At 39.3% G+C, this 21,895-nt stretch overlaps 1 long non-coding RNA gene across 2 annotated transcripts in view; it reads left to right on the top strand.

Annotated features, from left to right (window-relative positions):
- The window catches only part of LOC139184578 (uncharacterized), a 498,707-nt gene that overhangs the window by 17,106 nt on the left and 459,706 nt on the right, over nucleotides 1–21,895 (top strand). The gene's annotated exons all lie outside the window — the stretch shown is intronic.

The following is a 21,895-nucleotide window of genomic DNA, read 5'->3' as shown; positions in this document are numbered from 1 at the left end:
TCTCTTGTTTCTTTCTGAAAACTCATATTTTTCTTTCTTATTCTTAAACTTCAGAAATTCCATCAGGATATGTCTAAATGTATGCCTTTTTACATTTATCCTGCTGGAACTCAGTGAGTGCTTCTGATCTAACAGCTCTAGTCTTCTCCTGAGGGTAGTTTTCTTGTATTGTGTTTTCATTATTGCTTTCTCCAGTATGGTCTTTGGTCTGCCTCTCGAATTTCTTTTATTTACAATTAGGCTTTCTAGAACGGCCCTCTGGTTCTTCTTTTTTTTTTTTTTTCATTCAGGAATTCCATTTCTTTTTATTCTTTCCCTGGACAGTGTGTTAAACTTTCACTTGCTTTTCCAGATAACAGATTTGTTCTTCAGAAAGGTCTCTTCTACTTTTTACTTCCTCAATTAAAATTTAAGTCATGTTTGAAGAATTTCCCAGTATCATATTTTGTTCTGTTTGTTTTGCATTCAATATCTTATAAAAATACTGTAACCACGCAAACCTGATTTATTTTAGAAATGTGAAGCTATTGCGATGTGAGTAAATAGTAACGTAATATATCACGTTGGTAAATCAAAGGAGAAAACCATAAGGTAATTTCCACAGACATTGTAAAGGTATTTGATAATCAGTACCCATTCTTGATTTTAAAGAGAGAAACAAAAAATAGCTCTAAGTAATCCAGGAAATGAAGAATAACCATTGTCATACTTAACATTGAAATACTTACACAACATTTCCCAAATGTATCCCTCTGAAATGTGGATCTAGTGTTTTATATAAAAAAGAGTATCTTGGTGTACTGCTTAGCCTAAAGCAAGTTACTATAACAAACACTAACATTTTAGTAGCTTAATACAATAGAAATTTATTTCTCTCTCATGCAGTAGTCAATGTGGATGTTTCTGATTGCTAGACAGTTGTTCTCTCTCAGGTGATTCAGAAACTCAGGTTCCTTGCATCATATGGCTCTCCCTTTCCCTCCAGCCTTGAAATCACCTAGAAAAACAAAGAAAGGGTAGAAAATATGCATCGTCTTCTCAGTTTCTTTGGCCTGAATATGACACATGTCTGTTCATATCCCTTTTTCTGTTGACCAGACAAATGACCTCACCTGTCTGTAAGGGGTATGTGTGTGTGTGTGTGTGGGTGTGTATGTGTGTGTGTGTGTGGTGGGGGAGGAGAATGGAAAATAGTGTCTTGCTGGGCAGCCAGAGGTAGGGAAATAAGTAGGTGTTCTCATTTGTAGTTGGCAGGGCTAGAAATTAGGACCATCTGAATGGAGAATACTGTGGTAATGTCTATGAAACTAAAAATGTACATATCCTTTGACCTTAAAACTCCACTTCTGCAGATACAGTCACAAATGTGTGCATATTTGCATTTTAAGGATATATGTAGCATTACTGTACTAGCAAGAGGTTGGAAATATTCTGAATGTCCATCAAAGTGTACTGGATGAATAAGGTATTGTATATAAGTACAATGGAACACTCTGCAGCCACTAAGAGGAACAAGGCAATGATATGTGTACTGCCTGGGGGATAGAAGCAAGGTACAAAACTGTGTGCACTACTACCATTTATTTAAAAAGAGAAATACACACACACATGCTCATATAGTCATAGACTACTCGTGGAACGATCGCAAGAAACTGGTAAAAGTGGTTGCTTCTGTTTAAAAGTGTAAGGTAATGGAGGGTAGAAGGGAGAAGGCTTTTCCTATGTACTCTTTTTGTGGTATGCTCCTCTTAAAATATAAAAGTCAGTTGTAGAAGTATAGTAAATAATGTGGAAAGATGGTTGTAATATATTGTTGCCTGAAAAGCTACTTACTGAAAAGAATGTAAAATGTTATTATTTTTATAAATAAATAAAATTTAAATGGCATATACCAAAATGTAGTGATTTGTAGTTTTTTGCTTATCTGTATTTTTTCATAATGAACATATATCACCTTTGTAATTAAAAAAATTGTAAAACTAAAATAAATACAATGAAAACTTTTCCTAGGGGTCCCAGTTAACCCTGCCATGAAATCTTCCTCCATTTTTCCTGTTAAGATTAATGAGTACTTCTTTTTTGCTTTCATGCTACATTTTTCATGCTACACTTATCACAGCCTGAATTGGATTATCGTGTACACATTTGGCTCACCTTTTCTGTGTATTCTTTAAGGGTCTGGATCATACCAAATTCATCCAGGTATCCCTGTCAATGCAAAGAAGAGTGTCTTTCCCCTAACAGGTGTGCATTCAGTATCGAGTTGGCGTGTAAAGCAGGGGACACAATCAGTACAGTGGTTGTAAATTTTGTTCTTGCATGATGTAGCCTGTATTTTAACACTGTATCATTCACTGACTCTTTAGTAATGCCAGTGGCTTACTGGGTAGAGTGCAAAGTACGTAAGTCAAAAGGTTTCCTTTCTAAAATGATAGCGATTGCCTTCAGTGATTGCTGTCTCTGCATCATAAATTAGTATGAGTTCGTTTCAGAAATTTATGTAGTTAAAAAAGGACTAAGTTAAATAAATGTAAGAACAGTCAAACTGCTGATGACATGGGCCCTGCTCTGATACAGGTGAGACTCCTATCTGCTTGGTATTTTAATTTTAGAGCAGTTTCATCCTACCTTTCATACTATTTTACTTTCCCCATTTCTATCCTTTTGCTACAATCCCTCTTTGTATGCATTGCTGTATTATTGATGTGGTCATTATAGGTTGGTTATGGTCCTCCCTTGGTGGCTCAGAGGGTAAAGTGTCTGCCCACAGTGCGGGAGACTGGAGTTCGATCCCTGGGTCGGGAAGATCCCCTGGAGAAGGAAATGGCAACCCACTCCAGTATTCTTGTCTGGAGAATCCCATGGACGGAGGAGTCTGGTAGGCTACAGTCCATGGGGTCGCAAAGAGTCGGACACGACTTCACTTTCACTTTCACTTTCATGAGTGAATGAAATGCAAATCGAAGAATTGGGAGTGGATAACATTACTTGGGCAGCAGTAACTTTTTTTTTAATGGAAAGTTGTTTGAAAATAGATTAGATGATCTTGATTCTTTGCAGTTCCCAGTTTTCTTGTCACAGTGACCTTATCCTCCCTGTTTCCTATGTTCTAGTCATAGAAGTTTACTTATTATACTCCAGAGTTTTCTTCTAGAGCCTTTCCTCAAACCTTTTCTTCTTGGGAGGTCCACTTGTGTGTGTTCACTGATCCAAGCATTCAGTTCAGTTCAGTTCAGTTCAGTAGCTCAGTCGTGTCTGACTCTTTGCGACCCCATGAGTCGCAGCATGCCAGGCCTCCCTGTCCATCACCAACTCCTGGAGTTCACTCAAACTCATGTCTGTCGAGTCGGTGATGCCATCCAGCCATCTCATCCTCTGTCGTCCCCTTTTCCTCCTGCCCCCAACCCCTCCCAGCATCAGAGTCTTTTCCAATGAGTCAACTCTTCTCATGAGGTGGCCAAAGTATTGGAGTTTCAGCTTTAGCATCAGTCCTTCCAATGAACACCCAGGACTGATTTTCTTTAGAATGGGACTGGTTGGATCTCCTTGCAGTCCAGGGGACTCTCAAGAGTCTTCTCCAACACCACAGTTCAAAAGCATCAATTCTTCGGTGCTCAGCTTTCTTCACAGTCCAACTCTCACATCCATACATGACCACTGGAAAAACCATAGCCTTGACTAGATGGACCTTTGCTGGCAAAGTAATGTCTCTGCTTTTGAATATTCTATCTAGGTTGGTCGTAACTTTCCTTCCAAGGAGTAAGCGTCTTTTAATTTCATGGCTGCAATCACCATCTGCAGTGATTTTGGAGCCCCCCAAAATAAAGTGTGACACTGTTTCCCCATCTATTTCCCATGAAGTGATGGGACCAGATGCCATGATCTTCATTTTCTGAATGTTGAGATTTAAGCCAACTTTTTCACTCTCCAGTTTCACTTTCATCAAGAGGCTTTTGAGTTCCTCTTCACTTTCTGCCATAAGGGTGGTGTCATCTGCATATCTGAGGTTATTGATACTTTTCCCGGCAATCTTGATTTTAGGTTGCGTTTCTTCCATCCCAGCGTTTCTCATGATGTACTCTGCATATAAGTTAAAAGAGCAGTGTGACAATATACAGCCTTGACGTACTCCTGTTCCTATTTGGAACCAGTCTGTTGTTTCATGTCCAGTTCAAACTGTTGCTTCCTGACCTGCATACAGGTTTCTCAAGAGGCAGGTCAGGTGGTCTGGTATTCCCATTTCTTTCAGCATTTTCCAGTTTATTGTGATCCACACAGTCAAAGGCTTTGGCATAGTCAATAAAGCAGAAATAGATGTTTTTCTGGAACTCAGCGGATGTTGGCAATTTGATCTCTGGTTCCTCTGCCTTTTCTAAAACCAGCTTGAATATCTGGAAGTTCAAGTTCACATATTGCTGAAGCCTGGCTTGGAGAATTTTGGGTATTACCTTCCCATAAAGAGCCAAGTCAGATGCTGCCTCTTCAGAGAAGTTGCAGACCCTCCCAGTCAGTCTTTACTCATCCTACCAGTAAATTGTTATAATTCCATGAGAGCACTAGTTGGAATTAATGTGTTCATTCTGTATACATTCACTGAATGTCTGCTGTGCATATGTTGTTCTGGGAGCTAGGATAGGAGAATAGTGCAGCAGACTGTCCTCAAGCTTACAGCGTAGTGGAGGAGGCAGATAAACAGAGGAGTTTGAGTATAGTATCAGAAGAGTAACCAGTGTGTGCAGGATTCTGTGGGAGCCCAGACAGGGAGCATCTCACCTAGCAGGGGATGGGGGTTCCAGACAGATTTGAGTTGAACAGCATGTTGTAGGTCATGGAGAGAACGAAATGTCTTGCACCTCTGAAGAAGGAGAAATAACTCGGTTAGGCTGGAGTGTGGATGGGGGAAGTGGTAGGAGATGAGACTGGAGAGGCAAGAAGGAATGGAGTCCTGATGGGTCTTTTGTGCCTCTGTTATGGGGCTTTGTGTGGGGATTTGCTAGACATTGCTCCATTTTTATTTAAAGGATTGATGTATCTGAAATAGTAATAGAGTTGAACACTTTTTTGCACTCCATCAAATCTGCACGCGTTATCTTAACCTAATCTTTACAACTGTCTAAGGTAGGTATAGTGTCTTTGAGTGTTTAAGTGAGGCCACTGTACAATAGTAGTTAAAATGGCTTGGGTTTGAATTTCAGCTCATCAGTTTACTAGTTTTGGACCTGGAAGTTACACATTTGCCTCAGTGTCTTCATCTGATAACTATAATAATGATACCTATCTCTACCTCGTGGGGCTTCCCAGGTGGCTCAGTGGTAAAGAATCTGCCGGCGATGCAGGAGATGTGGGTTGAAGGAGAAGGAAATGGCAACCTACTCCAGTATTCTTGCTTGGAAAGTCCTATGGACAGAGGAGCCTGGCGGGCTACAGTCCCCGGGGCTATATGACATGGTGACTATGCATGCATGCATGCAAATACATGTAAAGTGCTTAGCTCTTTAGTTGCTAAGTGACTGCATACTCAGTAAATGTGATTCTTGATTATTAAAAACCGTACCTCTGGGACTTCCCTGATGCTCCAGTAGTAAAGACTCTGTGCTCCTAATGTAGGGGCCTGGGTTCAATCCCCAATCAGGGAATTAGATCCCACATGCCATAACTAAGACCTGGCATAGCCAAATAAATAAGATAAATTGAAAAAGCATTCTCCAAAGTCACATGAGCAGTTAGTGGTGAAGCACAGGGTGAACAAGGCAATCTGATTTCAGAATCTTTATTGTAACTGCTTTTGTGGTTACAGAGAGATGATTAAAGATAGGTTCTAAGCAGTGGAATCAATGAAGAATTTCAGTCAACACGGGAAATACCTTTTAGGGTAGGAAATTCCTAAGAGCTCTTCACATTACCCCGACTTTAAGAACTCTTCTTTGCTACCCAGCCTGCATATAGGGACTTATGTGAGGAATGTGTCTCTGTAATTTAGGTTAATGACATGAATTCCACATTTATAGTGCACATGAGTAATGAACCTGGAGAATATCTTACAAATATCTCCCTCTAGGAGTTGGTCTAGTAGTGCTGACACCTGGGATACCGTGTCAAGCCTGTTGCTCTGTTCATCTCCATACTCCCTATATTTTTCCAACTTTAGGACCCAAGTGGGAGTCTTATGTTGGAGGATGTTGTGCAAACCACATGCATAAAGAAAATAATTTACATTTTTCCTTTCTTAGCTTCTGGAACATCAGTGATTCCATCCTCCCACTTCCATTGGGCAGAAATTGAGGTATTCTCCTTATGCTTCCTCATTTTCTCCAAAACCCACCACACATACATAAACTCTCTCCCCCATAAGAGAGAGGGATCCAGCATAGCTTTTTTTTTTCTGATTCAAGGACCCAAGAATATACAAAGTCTTTGGTAATAAAGGAGCACACCAGCATGCTAATTTCTCCATTCCTACTCTTGCCACTCACAATTGTCTTGTAGCTTTCTTTTCTCTCTTTGCTCAGTTTTGTATCCCTCTTGTCTCTTGCACAATGTCTGGTGTGTAGTAGGCATTCAGTAAATAGGTTTTGAAAGATGCGTTGCATCTTCAATATCTTAATGATACTCAATTACAGAAAAATGTGCAAATATATTGCCTTGCTTTAAATTGTTTTATGAGAGTGGATTGTTCTTAGCAAGCAGGCCCCATCTTCACCTCCACTGCCACACTGGAGCTCCCACAAGTTCCAGATTTATTCAGTTATCCTGAATATAGCTATGGTGGTAAAGGAGCTGAATGGATGCCCCACAAATCTGGGAGAAGATCTCCAGGTTGAAGGCAGGTCCATCTCATGGGATTGGTTATTTTGCCAGGGTCTTTGGAATTTCATGACTTCACAATGGAAAAGTTTCCACAGATTTAAGTTTCATAAGGAAATAAATAGATCATAGAAGACACATACTGTTAGAAAGGGCTAGGAGCAAATAATCTGAGCAAAGTAGAAGATATCTAGAAGGCCCAAGTTCATTATTTTAACTTATTTTTTAGGTTTGACGCCTCCTTGGAATTCACTGGCTTCTACAGACTTCCAACCCAGAGAGCAGCAGATCTAATTCTCTTAGTTTCCAGTTTTTGAACCTTTTGCATACATCATCAGTTATATTTGAAATTGTAATCTTCTCTCATTATTTTCTTTCAACTTCAACCCTCTCATATAACTTTTCTCCCACCAACTCTGATAACCTTTTAATAATTTTTAATTAGTTCAAATTGGTTGACATTACTTGTTTATCAGGGTGCCAAAACCTGCAAAATTATAGCTATGGATATCTGGGGCCTCAGTCCAGAATAGATAACCTTCATAATTCTGGTACCTATAAGAACTCAAATTTATGTAGACAGTGTTGTTGACACAACTCTCATATCCCTGGGTTCCTAGGAAAACCTTTAAAAACATGAAAAAGAGGCTTAAACTTTTAGGACTTTATGCTTGCCTGAAAGTCCATACTCATGTTAATCTTAGGGTCATGATGATGTACCAGTAGACTGTCCAGACATGTTCAAAGCAGTGAACCTGGGCCTTCAGGACTTTGATTGGTCCTGATTACAAATGATGTACTGCAGTATGCAGAAACACTCAACTTGTGTCCAAAGATGAAGAACTTAATGTCATTATTAGAGCCCACGTATTGTGTGTATCTGTCTACCACTTGAAGGTCATCTCCAAGACTTCAAGAGAAAGTGATACCCAGGCTTGAATTTGGTGTCCTTCATACATAAATCTTGTTCACAGCCTGCTCTGTTTCCAAACCTCCAGAAGAAATTAGAAAAAGAAGACCAATTAAACCCCAAAGAAGTCAATAAAGAACAGAAATCAGAAATAGAAAAATAAAAAAGAGACAGTTAATGAAGACAATTAACAAAGCCAAAAGATTGTCCTTTGAAAGTAAAATAAAATTGAGGAACTCTTACCATCACTGATAAGGAGAGAAAACAGAAATTACCATAATTATGAATGAAAGAGGAATAGATCATACTGACATTAAAAGATTAATAAATATTATGAACACTTTATGCCAATAAATTCAAGAAATGAGATGTTTTCAAATTCCTTTAAAACACAACTTACTAAAGCTAATACAGGATGGAATAGAAAATCTGAATAGCCCTATATTTAAAATTTTGAATTTGTGATAAAAAAAACCTTCCTGTGAAGAAAGCTATAAGTCCAGATGGTCTCTCTGGTGAATACTATCAAACAGTAAGCAGTAATATGAATGTTAAACAAATCAGAGAATAGAGAAGGAGGGAACATTTCTTAACTCATTTTATGAGGCGAGCATTACCCAGATACCAAAACCTGAGAAAAATACTTCAAAAGAAGAAAATTGCTGATCAGTATTCCTGAGATCATAGACACTGCAATAGACAGTGTTTGTGTCCCTCCAAAATCCATATGTTGAAGTCCTAACCCTTAATATGATGGAGAGGTCAGCAGTCTGCAACCTGGAAGAGGGCACACACTGAATCTGCTGGTGTCTTGATCTTGGACTTCACAGGTTTCAGAACTGCGAGAAATAAATGTTTGTTGCTTAAAGTCGCCAGTATATGGTATTCTTTTATAGCAGCTGCAACTAAGACAGAAATAAAAATCCTTAAAGGAATATCATCAGGTTGAATCCAGGACTGTATGAAAAGGTTAATGCGTCATGGTCAAGTGGGGTTTAGTCCCAGGAAACAAAATTGCTTAACCCCAAAATTATATCACCTTTTAACATAACAAGGAAGACAACCCATATAATCCTTTCAATAAATACAGAAAGGATATTTCACAAGATTCAGTAATTTTTAATTCAACAAATCAGGAATTGAAATTTCTTTAACTCGATAAAGAGCATCTATAAAACTCCTGTAGCAGCATCACATTTAACACTGAAATATTGAAAGCCTTCCTCCATGATTGATAACAAAGTATGGATGTCTTTCCTTACTGATTGTTTTTATTGATAATACTTCATTGGAGCTGCTGGCCATTGCAATGAGGCAAGAAAGACAAGTATAAGATACAAAGTCCGTAAAGGGTGTAATTCTGTACATAGAAAATCTTAAGGGATCTACAAAACCACTACTGATACTTAAAAATGAATTTAGAAAGACCACAGAAAAAAGTCAATTATATTTTTATAGATCAGTTGTAAGCAATTGGAAAATGCAATTAAGAATTCTTTATAACACCAAAAATCAAAATACTTAAGTAGATCATCAACACAAATGTAAAATCAAAAATTATAAAGTTTCTAGAAGAAAATACATGCTTGGGTCAGATAAAGATTTCCTGGAGCGAGCATTAATAGCATTAAACAGGAAGGAAAAAATAGATCTATTGGAACTCAAAACTTTTGCTCATTAAAAGTTACCACAATAAAAAATGAAGAGGGAAGACAGACTAGGAGAAAATGTTTATAATAAACTATCTCCTGAAAATCAATAGACAAGTGATCTAATATAAAATGGGCAAAAGACTTGAGCAGGTAGTTCACAAAGGAATGTGTACAAATAGCTAATAAGCACATTAAATTGCTTATTACCATTGATCTGAGAAAATGCTAATTAAAATTACAGTGAGATACTGTTTTATATTCATTATAATGGCTAACTTTAAAAAGATAAGACAACTACAACTGTTGGTGAGAATGTGGGGAAACTGCTGATAGAGTACAAAATCACAATCATTTTGGGAAAAAATTGACAGTTTCTTGAAAAATTAATCATGTATCTGTGCTGTGGCTCAGAAATTCCACTTCTAGGTATTTATCCAGAAGAAATGAAAACGTATGCCCACAAAAGGGCGTGCAAAAGAATGTTCACAACAACTTTATGCTAGTCCCAAGCTGGAAAGAACCCAAATATCCATCCAGGATAAATTAGGGTATAATTCAGATAAAAGAATACTGCTCAGCAAGTAAAAAGAATGGACTACTGATACATCCAGCAATAAGAGCCAATCCCCACAAAGATCATGTTGAGTGAAAGGAGCCAGACACAAAATAACATACTGAATTATTCCCTTTATATAAAGTTATAGAGGGGGAAAATTTATGGTGATAGAAATAAGAACAGTAGTTGCCTGGGAGGGTATATGGTAACTTTCTGGAGTGATAGAAATGCTCAATATCTTGACTGGTGTGGTAGTTACATGGATATACATTTATCAAGACTCATCAGTTGTACACTTTTAGGCATTTCATTATATGTATATTTTACCGCTATGAAACCCAAATCAATAGTTAGCTATATGCCATTACAGCAGTGAGCAAAATAAAGAATATTTCTAACACCCCAGAGAGCTCTCCCATGTGCTTTTTCAGTCCATAGCCCCATCTGTATGTCCCATCACAGATAATTACTATTTTGAGCTAGATTTGGTTTTGCTCTTTCTTAAACTTCTTATAAGTGGAATAACCAATATTAGCTTTTGGGTCTAGATTGTTTTGCTGAACATAATATTTTTGAGATTCACTCATATTGTATATATTAGTAAGTTTCCTTTAAATTCCTGGTCTATTTATAACTATCCCACAATTTATCTATTTTTTTGTGTTAGGCATTTGAGTTATTTACAGTTTTGCTGTAAAATAAAGTGGATCTGAATAACCTTCCATGATTTTTTTGGTGGTCCTGTTATCCATGTCTCTTGGGTGTATACCTAGGAAAAGGATTACAGGATATGCGCATCATTAACTCTTTCAGATGTTTGCCAAATTTCTCTTCAGAGTGGTTGCATGGATTTGCATCTCAATGAGCACTGTTTGAGAGCTGCCCATTCTCTTTTCTTTCTACCACCATAAAGTAAAAAACAAGGCAGACTTTTTTAATGGGAAGACCAAAGCTAAGCATGGAGGAATGTGACAAAACCAACTTGCATGTGATCCGGTGTCCAATCCAAGAGAAACATACAGAGAGCAACAGCAGATCTTTGGGTCAATAATTGTGCTTGGTGTCTATGTGTCTGAGTTACAAGCCCTGGAGGAGTGTGGGAAACGTGTGAGAGGTGTAGAAAACCAGTCTCAGGAAAGGGTCAAGGGGTCAGGCTCCCCCAGTGAACTGGTTGGGTCTGCAGCTCCTGAAGGAAACCAGAGGATCTTGGGTAGCATGGGTAGATTCCTGAACCAGCTGTGTGCTGAATGTTTGGATGATTCAGGTTTTATTTGAAGTTTATACCAGCATCAAGATTGCTGTTGCTTTGCCTTTCTGGGCACAGAGGGTAGGAAGCTCTTCATGTGCCACTCAATCTGGGCTGACTTCAACCTGTAAATAGAAGTACTTACAGGCAATGAGGCAGAGCTCATCTGCCTCAGACAAGGATGCCAGTGCCCCAAATCCAGTGTCTGATTAAACCTAATCCTGTAGTGTAGTCTGTGTATCAGTTTTCTAGTTAGGAAGCTGTCTGAGTGCATGGGGGAAGCTGGATCTGTAAATGTGTGAGCCAGGTAGGTGCTGCTTGTCAAGACAAGTGGGACCATCTGAACTAAGTAGCTGCTACTGGGTCCTAATAAAAGCAGTGACAATGAGGCCAAGTGTACAAGTATAACCCCCCACCCCTGCATTCCCTGGCAAATAGGTTACTCATTTTGGTATTTTTCATGATCAGAAATTTGTTATTGGTGACCCAGATGACAAGTTCAGCTTGTATATGTACTTCCAACATATATCTTGAATTCTTGTGCTTCTTCCTACTTTTATTGCCTTCAGTTTAGTTGAAGCCACCAAGATATATGTCTTTGTTATATTCCAACAGCCTCTTTCCTGGTCTCCTATCAAATTCTGCCCTACTGATAGTCATTCCATGTAGCATTACTCTTCTGATCATGTTATTCCCTTTATTAAAATCATGTTGAAATTTCAGGAGCATGTGTTTGAAGGTAGATAATGTGAATACTAGAAAATGTGCCAGTTTGGGAGGTAAAGGACTCAGGTTCTAATCTTGACACAACTACTAATTAGCTGTGTGACTTAGCAATCCTCTCCCTATCCTAGGTCTCAGTTTTTTTCATCTGTAAATTAAAAGATTGGAGCAAACTAGGAAGTTTCTATGGGCCATTATAAGTCTAACATTCTGTAATACTTTGTGGGACTGATTCAGAGGATTTTTCTTGAGTTCATGTCTGGGGTGGAGAAAAGTAAGACTTTGGGGTGGTATTTCAGTCAGCTTTCCTATTTTTCTTCTCAGAGATGACTGGAATCTTTGAAGTTGTTGAACAGTTCCCTTTACACTGAGTATAAATCATTTGAAAATGTTTCAAGAGAGTTTTCTCATTTCAGCAGGTATGCCTAGCGGACTGAGAGTTCCCTGTTGTTTCACCTTGCTGATGTAGGCCCTTGTCAAGCTTTCTGTGCTTCACTGCATACTTTATCTTAGAGGTTATGTAGATTCTTAGAAGTCATCCAACCCAGGCCTGTTGGTAGGCGAGTCCTTAAGTCCCATGAAGTGCTGCTGACATTTTGTAGGATTCTGACTGAGCGGTGGACACAGACATATCCATTTGTCTAGTTATGTTTTTAAAATGTAAATCTCATGACAGAGAACTGTAAACACACATTGCACAAATGTCAGTTTCCTGGTTTTGATATTAAACTGTAATTATGTAAGATACAACCCCTAGGGGAAACTGGGTGATGGGCACACTATACTTCTCTGTTCTATCTTTGTAACATCCTATGAATATTTAATTATTTCAAAATTAAAAAAATAAGTCTTTATGAGGTGGTTAATAGGACTCTGTAGGACTAATTTCCTTATATAATGTCTTCCATAATTGTCTGAGTTGTTTTTTTTCCCCCTAAAGCAAAATGCAGATTTCCTAACGTAAAATGTAAATGTAGATTACCTGACAATGCAATGATTTTCATAATTTTGACCACAAAGTCTATTTCCAAGGAATTTTCAGTTGAAGGCTCAACCCACACATTCAGTGCCTTGTGTGTTTATGTTGTGTTTGATCAGCACCAAGGCCATGCTTAGTAATAGCACTGTGTGTGCTGGTCTCCCTGGCTTCTTGGATTCCATGCCAGGTCCTTATCTTCTCCATCTAGGCTCAGTCCTCTGTAGCTCTGAGGACGGAGTGTTGTAGAATACAATGCTGTAGCCAGGGGGTCAGTGTCCCTCCCAGGTCTCTGAGGAAAGGATCCCCAAATGACCACTGGGCACATCTTACCCTACATGCTCCAGTAATCATTTGGGGACTCAGTCAATTTAGACTCCATTTTTCTCTATATCAGCTGAGGGGTGTCAAGGGATGAGAAGAAGGTGCTGAGGGGAAGAGGAAAGATTAATGATCCCTCAAAGATGTTCATGTCCTTTACCCCAGAACCCATGAATATGTTAGGTTATGTGGCAAAGGGGAATTAAAGTTGTAGATGGAATTCAGGTTACTAATCAGCTGACCTTGAAAAAGAAGGGTTATCCTGCACTATTCTGATTGGCCCAGTGCAATCACAGTTGTCCTTAAAAGTGGAGGAGAGGGGAAGAAGAGGGGAGTCAGGGAAAGAAATACGATGATGGAAGCAGGATCAGAGAGGTACTACATTGCTGATTTTGAAGATGGAGGAGGAATCCATGAGTTGGTGAATGTGGGAGACTTCTAGAAGATGGAAAAAGCCAGTAAACAAATTCTCTCCAAAACTTTAAGAAGAGAATGCATCTTTTTTTTTTTTTAATTTTTTAAAATTTTATTTTATTTTTAAACTTGACAATATTGTATTAGTTTTGCCAAATATTGAAATGAATCCACCACAGAGAATGCATCTTGAATTCAATTCAGTGAGACCTATGTCAGAATGTCTGACCAATACTACTCTACCATAATAGATCTGTGTTGTTTTAAATCGTTGACTTCGCAGTCATCTGTTATATCACAACAGAATACCGATACAATAGAAAACGAATATGCTCTTTCAGGATACGAGGTCTCAGAGTAAGAATTGACTGAAGGATGCCTGGGCTTAGGAATTAGAAAAGAGAGTCCTGGGACTTGGTGGAGTGAAATCTGGAACAGGAGGTAGTCATTGGAAAAGACAAGTAGACCAAGGTTTAGGGGCGTGGTCATAGGGAAAGGACAGTGCTACTAAGAGGGGTTGAGTTAAAAATTGGAAGAAGAGGTTCAGCTCAAGCAGTCACAGAAGCAGTTTTGGAGACTTGGAGCACGTGGGTCATAGCATAGAGGTGAGACTTGGATGGGGAAAGTGTTTGTGAGAACAATGGGTTTTTATTAGGCTGGGTAACAGAAAAAAGGAATGCAAAGAGCCCAGGGCTAGGAATCACGGTGCCTAGATTGTAGTATTTTGCTCTCTGAGTTGTTTGACACACATGTCCTGGGCCTCAGTCTTCCCTTATGTGAGATGAGGGACTGAGCGTCTCAGGATTGCTTCCCACATTCAAATAAAAATTACACAATTTGGTGAAGGACCTTAGTGAGCTCTCTAGGAGTAACCTAACTGTGGTTATGACATTTCAGCTCGTTGTGTCACTAAGTCAGTGGCCCTGGACACAGCTCAGTGCAGTGCATGTAAATGACAGTGGATTATGGGGTCCCCCTTAGTGGAATAACTTTGCTCACTTCTGAGTGTTCATCATATTACTTCAACACGGAAATGGTGACCTTGGCACACACAAGCTCTTCAGGATTGAAATATTTATATTTACAGAGTTGTATGTACGCGATGCTTCTTACGGGGGATGTTCAAAGTTTATGCAAACTGCCATCTCCTATTCCTTTTAGGGTCAGCAGGGAGTAGCCATTTTGGAGTTGATCAAATAGAGAATTACAGGGTATTGATCCCCAGATATGTCTTAATTCTTAAGCATTAAGTATTCCAGAATCCTGAATTCAGTAAAAATGTCTTTGCATTCTGTTTGATTTTGTACACTTTTCAGTTTCTCACAAACCTTTTACTGACAGAGCATCGTAGCATCTGCCAGTGATAGGGCAACCAGAGGGTTTGGCAGCTTGTGGGTGGGAGTTTCAGGGTTTGGGGACTTGGCGGCAGTTAGATTGGGCTGTTGGTGTGGGAGGATGGAACTGTGTATTGATGATGGTCTTGGCTTTTTCTAAATCACAATTGCATCATATGAGATAGCTGAATTTATGTTGAGCTTTACAAAAGCCTCCTGGGAAAAGGGCAAAACTGGTTTTAGTGCGTAAGAAATTTATTTATGGCAGTTATGGTACCAAACTGAGACTGGAGACTGCTGAGAATCTGGACCACTTTCTGGTGGAGGAAAAAAAAAAACTATTTTACTTTTTAAAGTAGGAATCATATAGTGGAAGCACTTTGTAGTTACAGTGATTTTTGAAAGTCTTCTTATCCTTTCCATGGGGTGACAGGCTGGTTATTCTTGTCACATTAATTCAGATAAAGATGGCTTCTGGGAAGAAATATGGTGGGGGTGTGGGGTGGGAAGAGAGTGGAAATAAAATGGCCAGCTCCCAGGGAGGTAGCTTGAGGATGTCAAAGTATGGTTAGCCAGGTTTCTTATGACTCATCTGCACAGCAGAGCTGCATGACTGGTCCTGCTGGAAACACAGGGTCACAGCTTTCTGCAGTATTAAAATGACTCACAGAGAAGGGGGCTGAAGGTCCCATCTCAGGTTTATCTGATGTGTAAAAATGTGACTTATGTCTTTAATTTGACATGATCTTTTTAAACTTCTGGTGCCCTGATAGAATGCCATGGGAGGCAAATTGTGTTAAGTGATTCTTTTTTTTAAACAAGAAGATTAAAAAACTAATGTTAGGTACTGGAGTCCCTCAGTCATCATGCATCTTGTGTTCTCAAATGGTAAGGATATGACAGTTCTTCTGGTACATCATGAGGTAAGAGGCTCTAATCATCAACAATACAGGTGGGATATATTAAGCACTTTACCTGTTTTCATCAGTTCTTTCTACTAAACTCTGTAGAAATCTTTTTTACCCTTCCATGACACCTTAGGTAAGTATCAAAACATTATGATAATTTTTGATGCATAAGCTTAGTTTAATACAGTTTAGAACTGTAGTATCATGTCCAATTTAAAACTCCCCCCCAGCCATTGCTTAAGGGACCTAAAAAGTGGGCTGGAAGGGGGATTGGAGAAAGAGAGAGGTAGAGAAGGCAAAGGGCAGGGAGAGAGAGAGAGAGAGAGAGAGTTTCTTCTCTTTTTCTCTCTGTCATGTGGACCATCTAGGATTAGGGCAAGTGCTTTTGGATAGATGTAACAATAGTTCTGTATACTTGACCACCTGCCAGTTGTGGGAAGGTGTGTATGCTCACTCTGATCCCTTTGATCTTATTGCTTCTGGCAACTTCCACTTTGTCAACGAGGACTTCCTTGGAGAGGCTAGCCCTCCTGTAGACCCTATTTCCGGTCCTGTCTCTTGTAGTGTGCTCAGTCACTCAATGTTTTTGATTCTTTGCAACCCCATGGACTGTAGCCTGCCAGGGTTCTCTGTCCCTGGTGCTCAAGAATACTGGAGCAGGTTGCCATTTCCTACTCCACGGCTCCCTGGTAGAGTGTCAAGTCTTTTGTTCTGGTTAGTCCTTTTAGTCTCTTTGACTCTCATCTGTTCTAGAGTGCTTCTGTGGACCGATGGAAACCACCGAGCTTTTCTTCTGCACGTTCTGTCATGAAACTGGGGTGGAGGTGCCACACATCCTTTCTTCCCAGGATTGCTACTCCACTTCTCAGTGTGCTGTTACAGTGCTACTCCAGGAAGCCTTTTGCCTTCATGAATCTACAGTGAGAAGTGAGTACAAGTCTGTTCAATTACACACACCCGTCTTCAGGCGAAGTCCTCCCCAGATCTCTCTCGCCAGGCTTCCCTCTGCTCTACTCATGGCACAGTGAGATGCCAGCCATCTCCCTTTCTGCAAGATACTCTCCACTCTGCTTGGAGTTCTCTTGCAGCAGCACATGCCCCTCCCCCTGACAAATGCAAGGCTGGCAACTCTGATCACTCCTCCTTGCCCAGGCTTCTTATAGGAGCTAGGAAGAATGTGAGGGTTGGTGGATGGCTCTCAGTTATAGTGTGGGTTTTGTCTATTAGGGAGCCTCGAGGAAAGGTTTCTGCCCCTTTCAATACAGAGAGTCAGTGCCTGTAGATTTCATCTGTAGATGCGTGTCGGTTCTGGGCCACAGGAAAAGTTCCACTCAGTATCCTGGCATACTAATACCTGGTTTTATGTAAATACAGTATTGTATTTTCCTGTCAGTCAGTGCCTTTCAGTGTTATGTGATGGTATGATGGGGGTTTTGGTTTGTTTTTGTTTTTATATCTGTCAATTCATATTACTAGAAAAGTCATAGAAAATAATGGTTTATAAAAAATAATATCAGGCTCTATTTACTTCAGTAGCGACTTGTTTCCCAGGAAGTGCTTGACTTTCCTGGCTAGCTGCCGCAAATACAGTAGGACTTTGTCTTTACCTTGTTTATTATAATAGGGATTTATTCTGTAGGTCAAATCACGGTCTTCATGATGTGTTCTACGTAATAAAAGGCCCAGGGAGGCAGTAGAGTGTGTGTTGGAGTCGAATCAACTTGGCTGGAATCAGCAGCTTTGTGAGGCTGGTGAGTCACTTAACATCTCCCTCACAGGCAAAATAAAAATACTACTACCCACCCACGTAAGAGGTTATGAGGTCTCATTTGAATTATGTATGTAAAGTATGTAAAGCACTTATGATTGCCTGGATTGTAGGAAGCATATAACGAAGTTAGCTACTTTTATTATCTTATGGTATAGATAATGCCATATCATCTTTATATGATTCCACTGTAATTTGAATAAAAACATATCACCTTGTGCTGAGGGGGCTGAGAGTGGGAGTTCTACTAAATATAAGGAAGTTTAACATATATCATGTCAGTAGGAAGCAGAGTCAAGTTCAGAAGAATCAACAGCAGAGGTTAGGGACTTCATGTAAAATATAGGGAAATAAGACATCACGGAATAAGGGCAAAGAGTACGGAGAACTAAAGTTTAGGCGTAACACAGCAACAATAAAGCTTGGTAGTTATAGATTTGAAAGATATAGTCCAGAACACACTTTAATGGAGGTGAGCAACCTGGCACTAGGGGTTGGAACAGACCGGCTTGGGGTATGAGAAAAGGTAATTCCCTGTTGCAGTTTTTCTGTTTGCCAGAGAAATCTCTTAACTATTTTCCCCTTTGATCATATCATCAAGTCTCATTCGTCTGTTAATTTGTTTTCTACTAACTCTGGTAGGAGTGAAGTAGAATTGAGCATTAAAAAAATTATTACTAAGTGGATAGGCAAAAAACATCTCAAATTTCTACTTTTTGATCATAAGTGGAGTTTACCATATAACCCCTTATTGTTAGTCTTCTGCATTTCTGCTTTTGTGAGTTAAATATCCATGCCATTTATTATCTGTGTGTTGAAATTTTAGGGTTTTTCTTATTAATCTATGCATGCTCTTGATACACTGACTCATCAGTCATATTTTCATATTTTTTTATTTTGCTATGAGTATTTTCTCCACTTGTATTTATCTTCTAATTTTTAAAAACTTAAAAAAAACCCAAAACTTTTTATTAAGGTAAATTTCAAATATATATTAAAAAAACAGACTATAATGACCCCCTTTATGTACCCATCTCCCAGCTTCAATACTTGTCAGTTTCTGCCATTTTTGGTTATCTGACTCCACCTACTTCCCATTTACTTCACCCACTCCACTTGAGGTTGTTGTTGTTTTATAGTTTTAAATTTGTAGGTATAGTTTACACACATATGCACAGATCTTATCTGTTCAATTTGCATGAATGAACAGACTTGAGTAAAACACTGACAGGGCTAAGAATCATACACAGAGACTCTGGGGGAAAAGAGATAACCCCCACTGCTTACACCCACAGACAGAACAGACAGAGCCAAGCAGGTGTCTCGTATCCTAAGTCTCAGAGCCACTGAGCCAGTGCTGCATAAAGTCACACTGGACCCAAGGAAGCAGAAGATCAAGACTTGGATTTGTCTTGGCTGGGATAGGGCCTGCGTCAAGAAACAGGTTCTTAAGTAAACCGGATTTTGACTAGAGGCCTTGGACTCAGAAGAGGCCATCTTCTGCTCTTCCCTCACCTGTAGGTTCATTTCCTTCTTCTTTCACTGTCTCTGAAAAGAAGATCAGTTTGGGAGAATGTCAATATGGGGGTAGGGAAGGCCAGGCAAACACTCTTAGCGTGGTACAGTGGGGTCAGTTTGCACTTTTAGGTTATATGGAATCAGCAAAATGAAAAAGCAGCCGATGGAATGGAAGAAACTATTTGCAAACCATATATCTGATAAGGGGTTAATAACCCAGTGTATAAGGAACTTTTTATAATTCAATAGCAAAAACCAAATAACCTGATTAGAATATGGTTCTATCACAGTGCTATATGATATATCCTTATTAGTTATCTATTTTATATATGAAAGTAAAAGGGAAAGTGCAAGTCGCATCTGACTCTTTGAGACCCCATGGACTATACAGTGCATGGAATTCTCCAGGCCAGAATACTGGAGTGGGTAGCCTTTCCCTTCTCCTGGGCTCTTCCCTACCCAGGGATCGAACCCAGGTCTCCCACATTGCTGGCAGATTCTTTACCAGCTGAGCCACAAGGGAAGCCCAAGGATACTGGAGTGGGTAGCCTTTCCCTTCTCCTGCAGATCTTCCTGACCCAGGAATCAAACCGGGGTCTTCTGCATTGTAAGCGGATTCTTTACCAACTGAGCTATCAGGGAAGCCCATTTTATATATAGTAGTGTGTATATGTCAATCCCAGTCTCCCAATTTATCCCCCTCCCCTTCTCCCTTGTTTGTGGGAAAGGTAATCCTTTGTAGGGAATGAGGAAAAATCCTTTGTAGGTGAGGAAAAAGCAGAAGGTGCCCTCTTTCAGAGTCCAAGTCCTCTAGTCAAATCCGATTTACTTAAGAACCTGTTTCTTGGCCCTTTCCCAAAGAAGACATATAAATGGCCCATATGTACATGAAAAGATGCTCAATATCACTAATTATCTGGACAATACAAATCAAAACCACAATGAGATATCATCTTACACCTGTTAGGATGTATTAAGATAATAAGGATAAGTATGTGTTAGGATAAGTTAAAAGATAGCAAGTGTTTACAAGAATGTAGGGGAAATGAATCCTTTTTTAAAGCTAATTTTTATTGGAGTATAGTTGATTTACAATGTTGTGTTAGTTTCTGCTGTACAGCAAAGTGAATCAGTCCTGAATATTCACTGGTAGGACTGATGCTGAAGCTGAAGCTCTGATACTTTGGCTACCTTGATGCGAAGAGCCACCTCATTAGAAAAGACCCTGATATGTTGGGAAAGACTGAAGGCAAGGGGAAAAGGGGATGACAGAGGACAAGATGGTTGGATGGCATCACCGACTCAATGGGCTTGAATTTGAGCAAGATCCGAGAGATGGTGAAGGACAGGGAAGCCTGGCGTCCTGCAGTCCATGGGGTCACAAAGAGTCAGACACAACTGAGCGACTGAACAACAACAACAAAGTGAATCAGTTATACATATATCCACTCTTTCTAGATTTTCCCCCATGTAGATCATTATAGAATATTGAGGTCCCAGTGCTATACAATAGATCTTTTTAGTTATCTGTTTTATATATAGTAGTGTATATATATATGTCAATCCCAGTCTCCCAATTTATCCCTCTCCCCTTCTCCCTTGGTAACTGTAGGTTTGTGGGAAAGGTAATCCTTGTACATTGTTGGTAGGAAATAAATTGGTACAGTCACTATGGAAAGCAGTGTAAAATTTCCTCAAAAAATTAAAAATAGAACTACGATATGGTTCACAATTCTACTTAGGTGTATAAACAAAGGAAATGAAATTAGTATCTCTAAGAGATACCTGTACTCTCATGTTCTTTGCAGCATTATTCACAAGAGCTAAATTATGGAAACAATCAAATGCTTGTTGATTGATGAATGGATTAAGAAAATGTGATATATATATATATATATATATGGCTTCCCTGGTGGCTCAGTCGATAAAGAATTCACCTGCAATGCAGAAGATGCAGATTCAATACCTGGATCAAGAAGATCCCCTGGAGAAGGGTGTGACAACCCACTCTGGTATTCTTGCCTGGAGAATATCATGGACTGAAGCTATAGTCCCTGGGGTTGCAGAGTCAGACATGACTTAAGCGACTGAGCATGCACAATGGAATATTATTCAGCCTTAAGAAAGAAGGAAATTCTGTCATTTACAACAACATGGATGAAACTGGAGGATATTATGCTAAGTGAAGTAAGCCAGACACAGAAAGACAAATCTTGCATGGTCTCACTTATATGAGGAGTCAAAAAAACAAAAAGCCAACAACAAACACAAAATGCTGAACCTATACTAACAGGGAATAGTATGGTGGTTGCTGCTGCTGCTGCTGCTAAGTCACTTACCAGAAGCTAAAGGGTGAGGGAGATTTGAAAAAAAAAAAATAAAGCAAAATTGTTCTTGCCAAGGGCTGTGGAGAGGGAGGCATAGGCAGTTATTGTATAATGTTATAGGGCAGTTAAAGAATTGTAAGATGAAAAGAGTTTGGGAGATAGATGATGGTAATGGCTGTATAACAGTATGAGTTACCTAATACCACTGAAACTCTATATTTAAAAGTAGTTAAGATAATAAACTTTGTTGTATATGTATATATATATTTTACAACAATAAAAAATTGAAAAAAAATGTGTTGAAACATGAAAAACAGGCACCTATGTTTCCAGGTGGCTCAGTGGTAAAGAATCTGGTATTTTTGCTGGGAAAATCCCATGGACAGAGGAACCTGGCAGGCTACAGTCCATGGGGTCGCAAAGAGTTGGACATGACTG

This window comes from Bos indicus, chromosome 8 (genome assembly GCF_029378745.1).
Source record: "Bos indicus isolate NIAB-ARS_2022 breed Sahiwal x Tharparkar chromosome 8, NIAB-ARS_B.indTharparkar_mat_pri_1.0, whole genome shotgun sequence".
Classification (NCBI taxonomy): domain Eukaryota; kingdom Metazoa; phylum Chordata; class Mammalia; order Artiodactyla; family Bovidae; genus Bos; species Bos indicus.
This window is presented reverse-complemented; position numbering and strand designations above follow the sequence as displayed.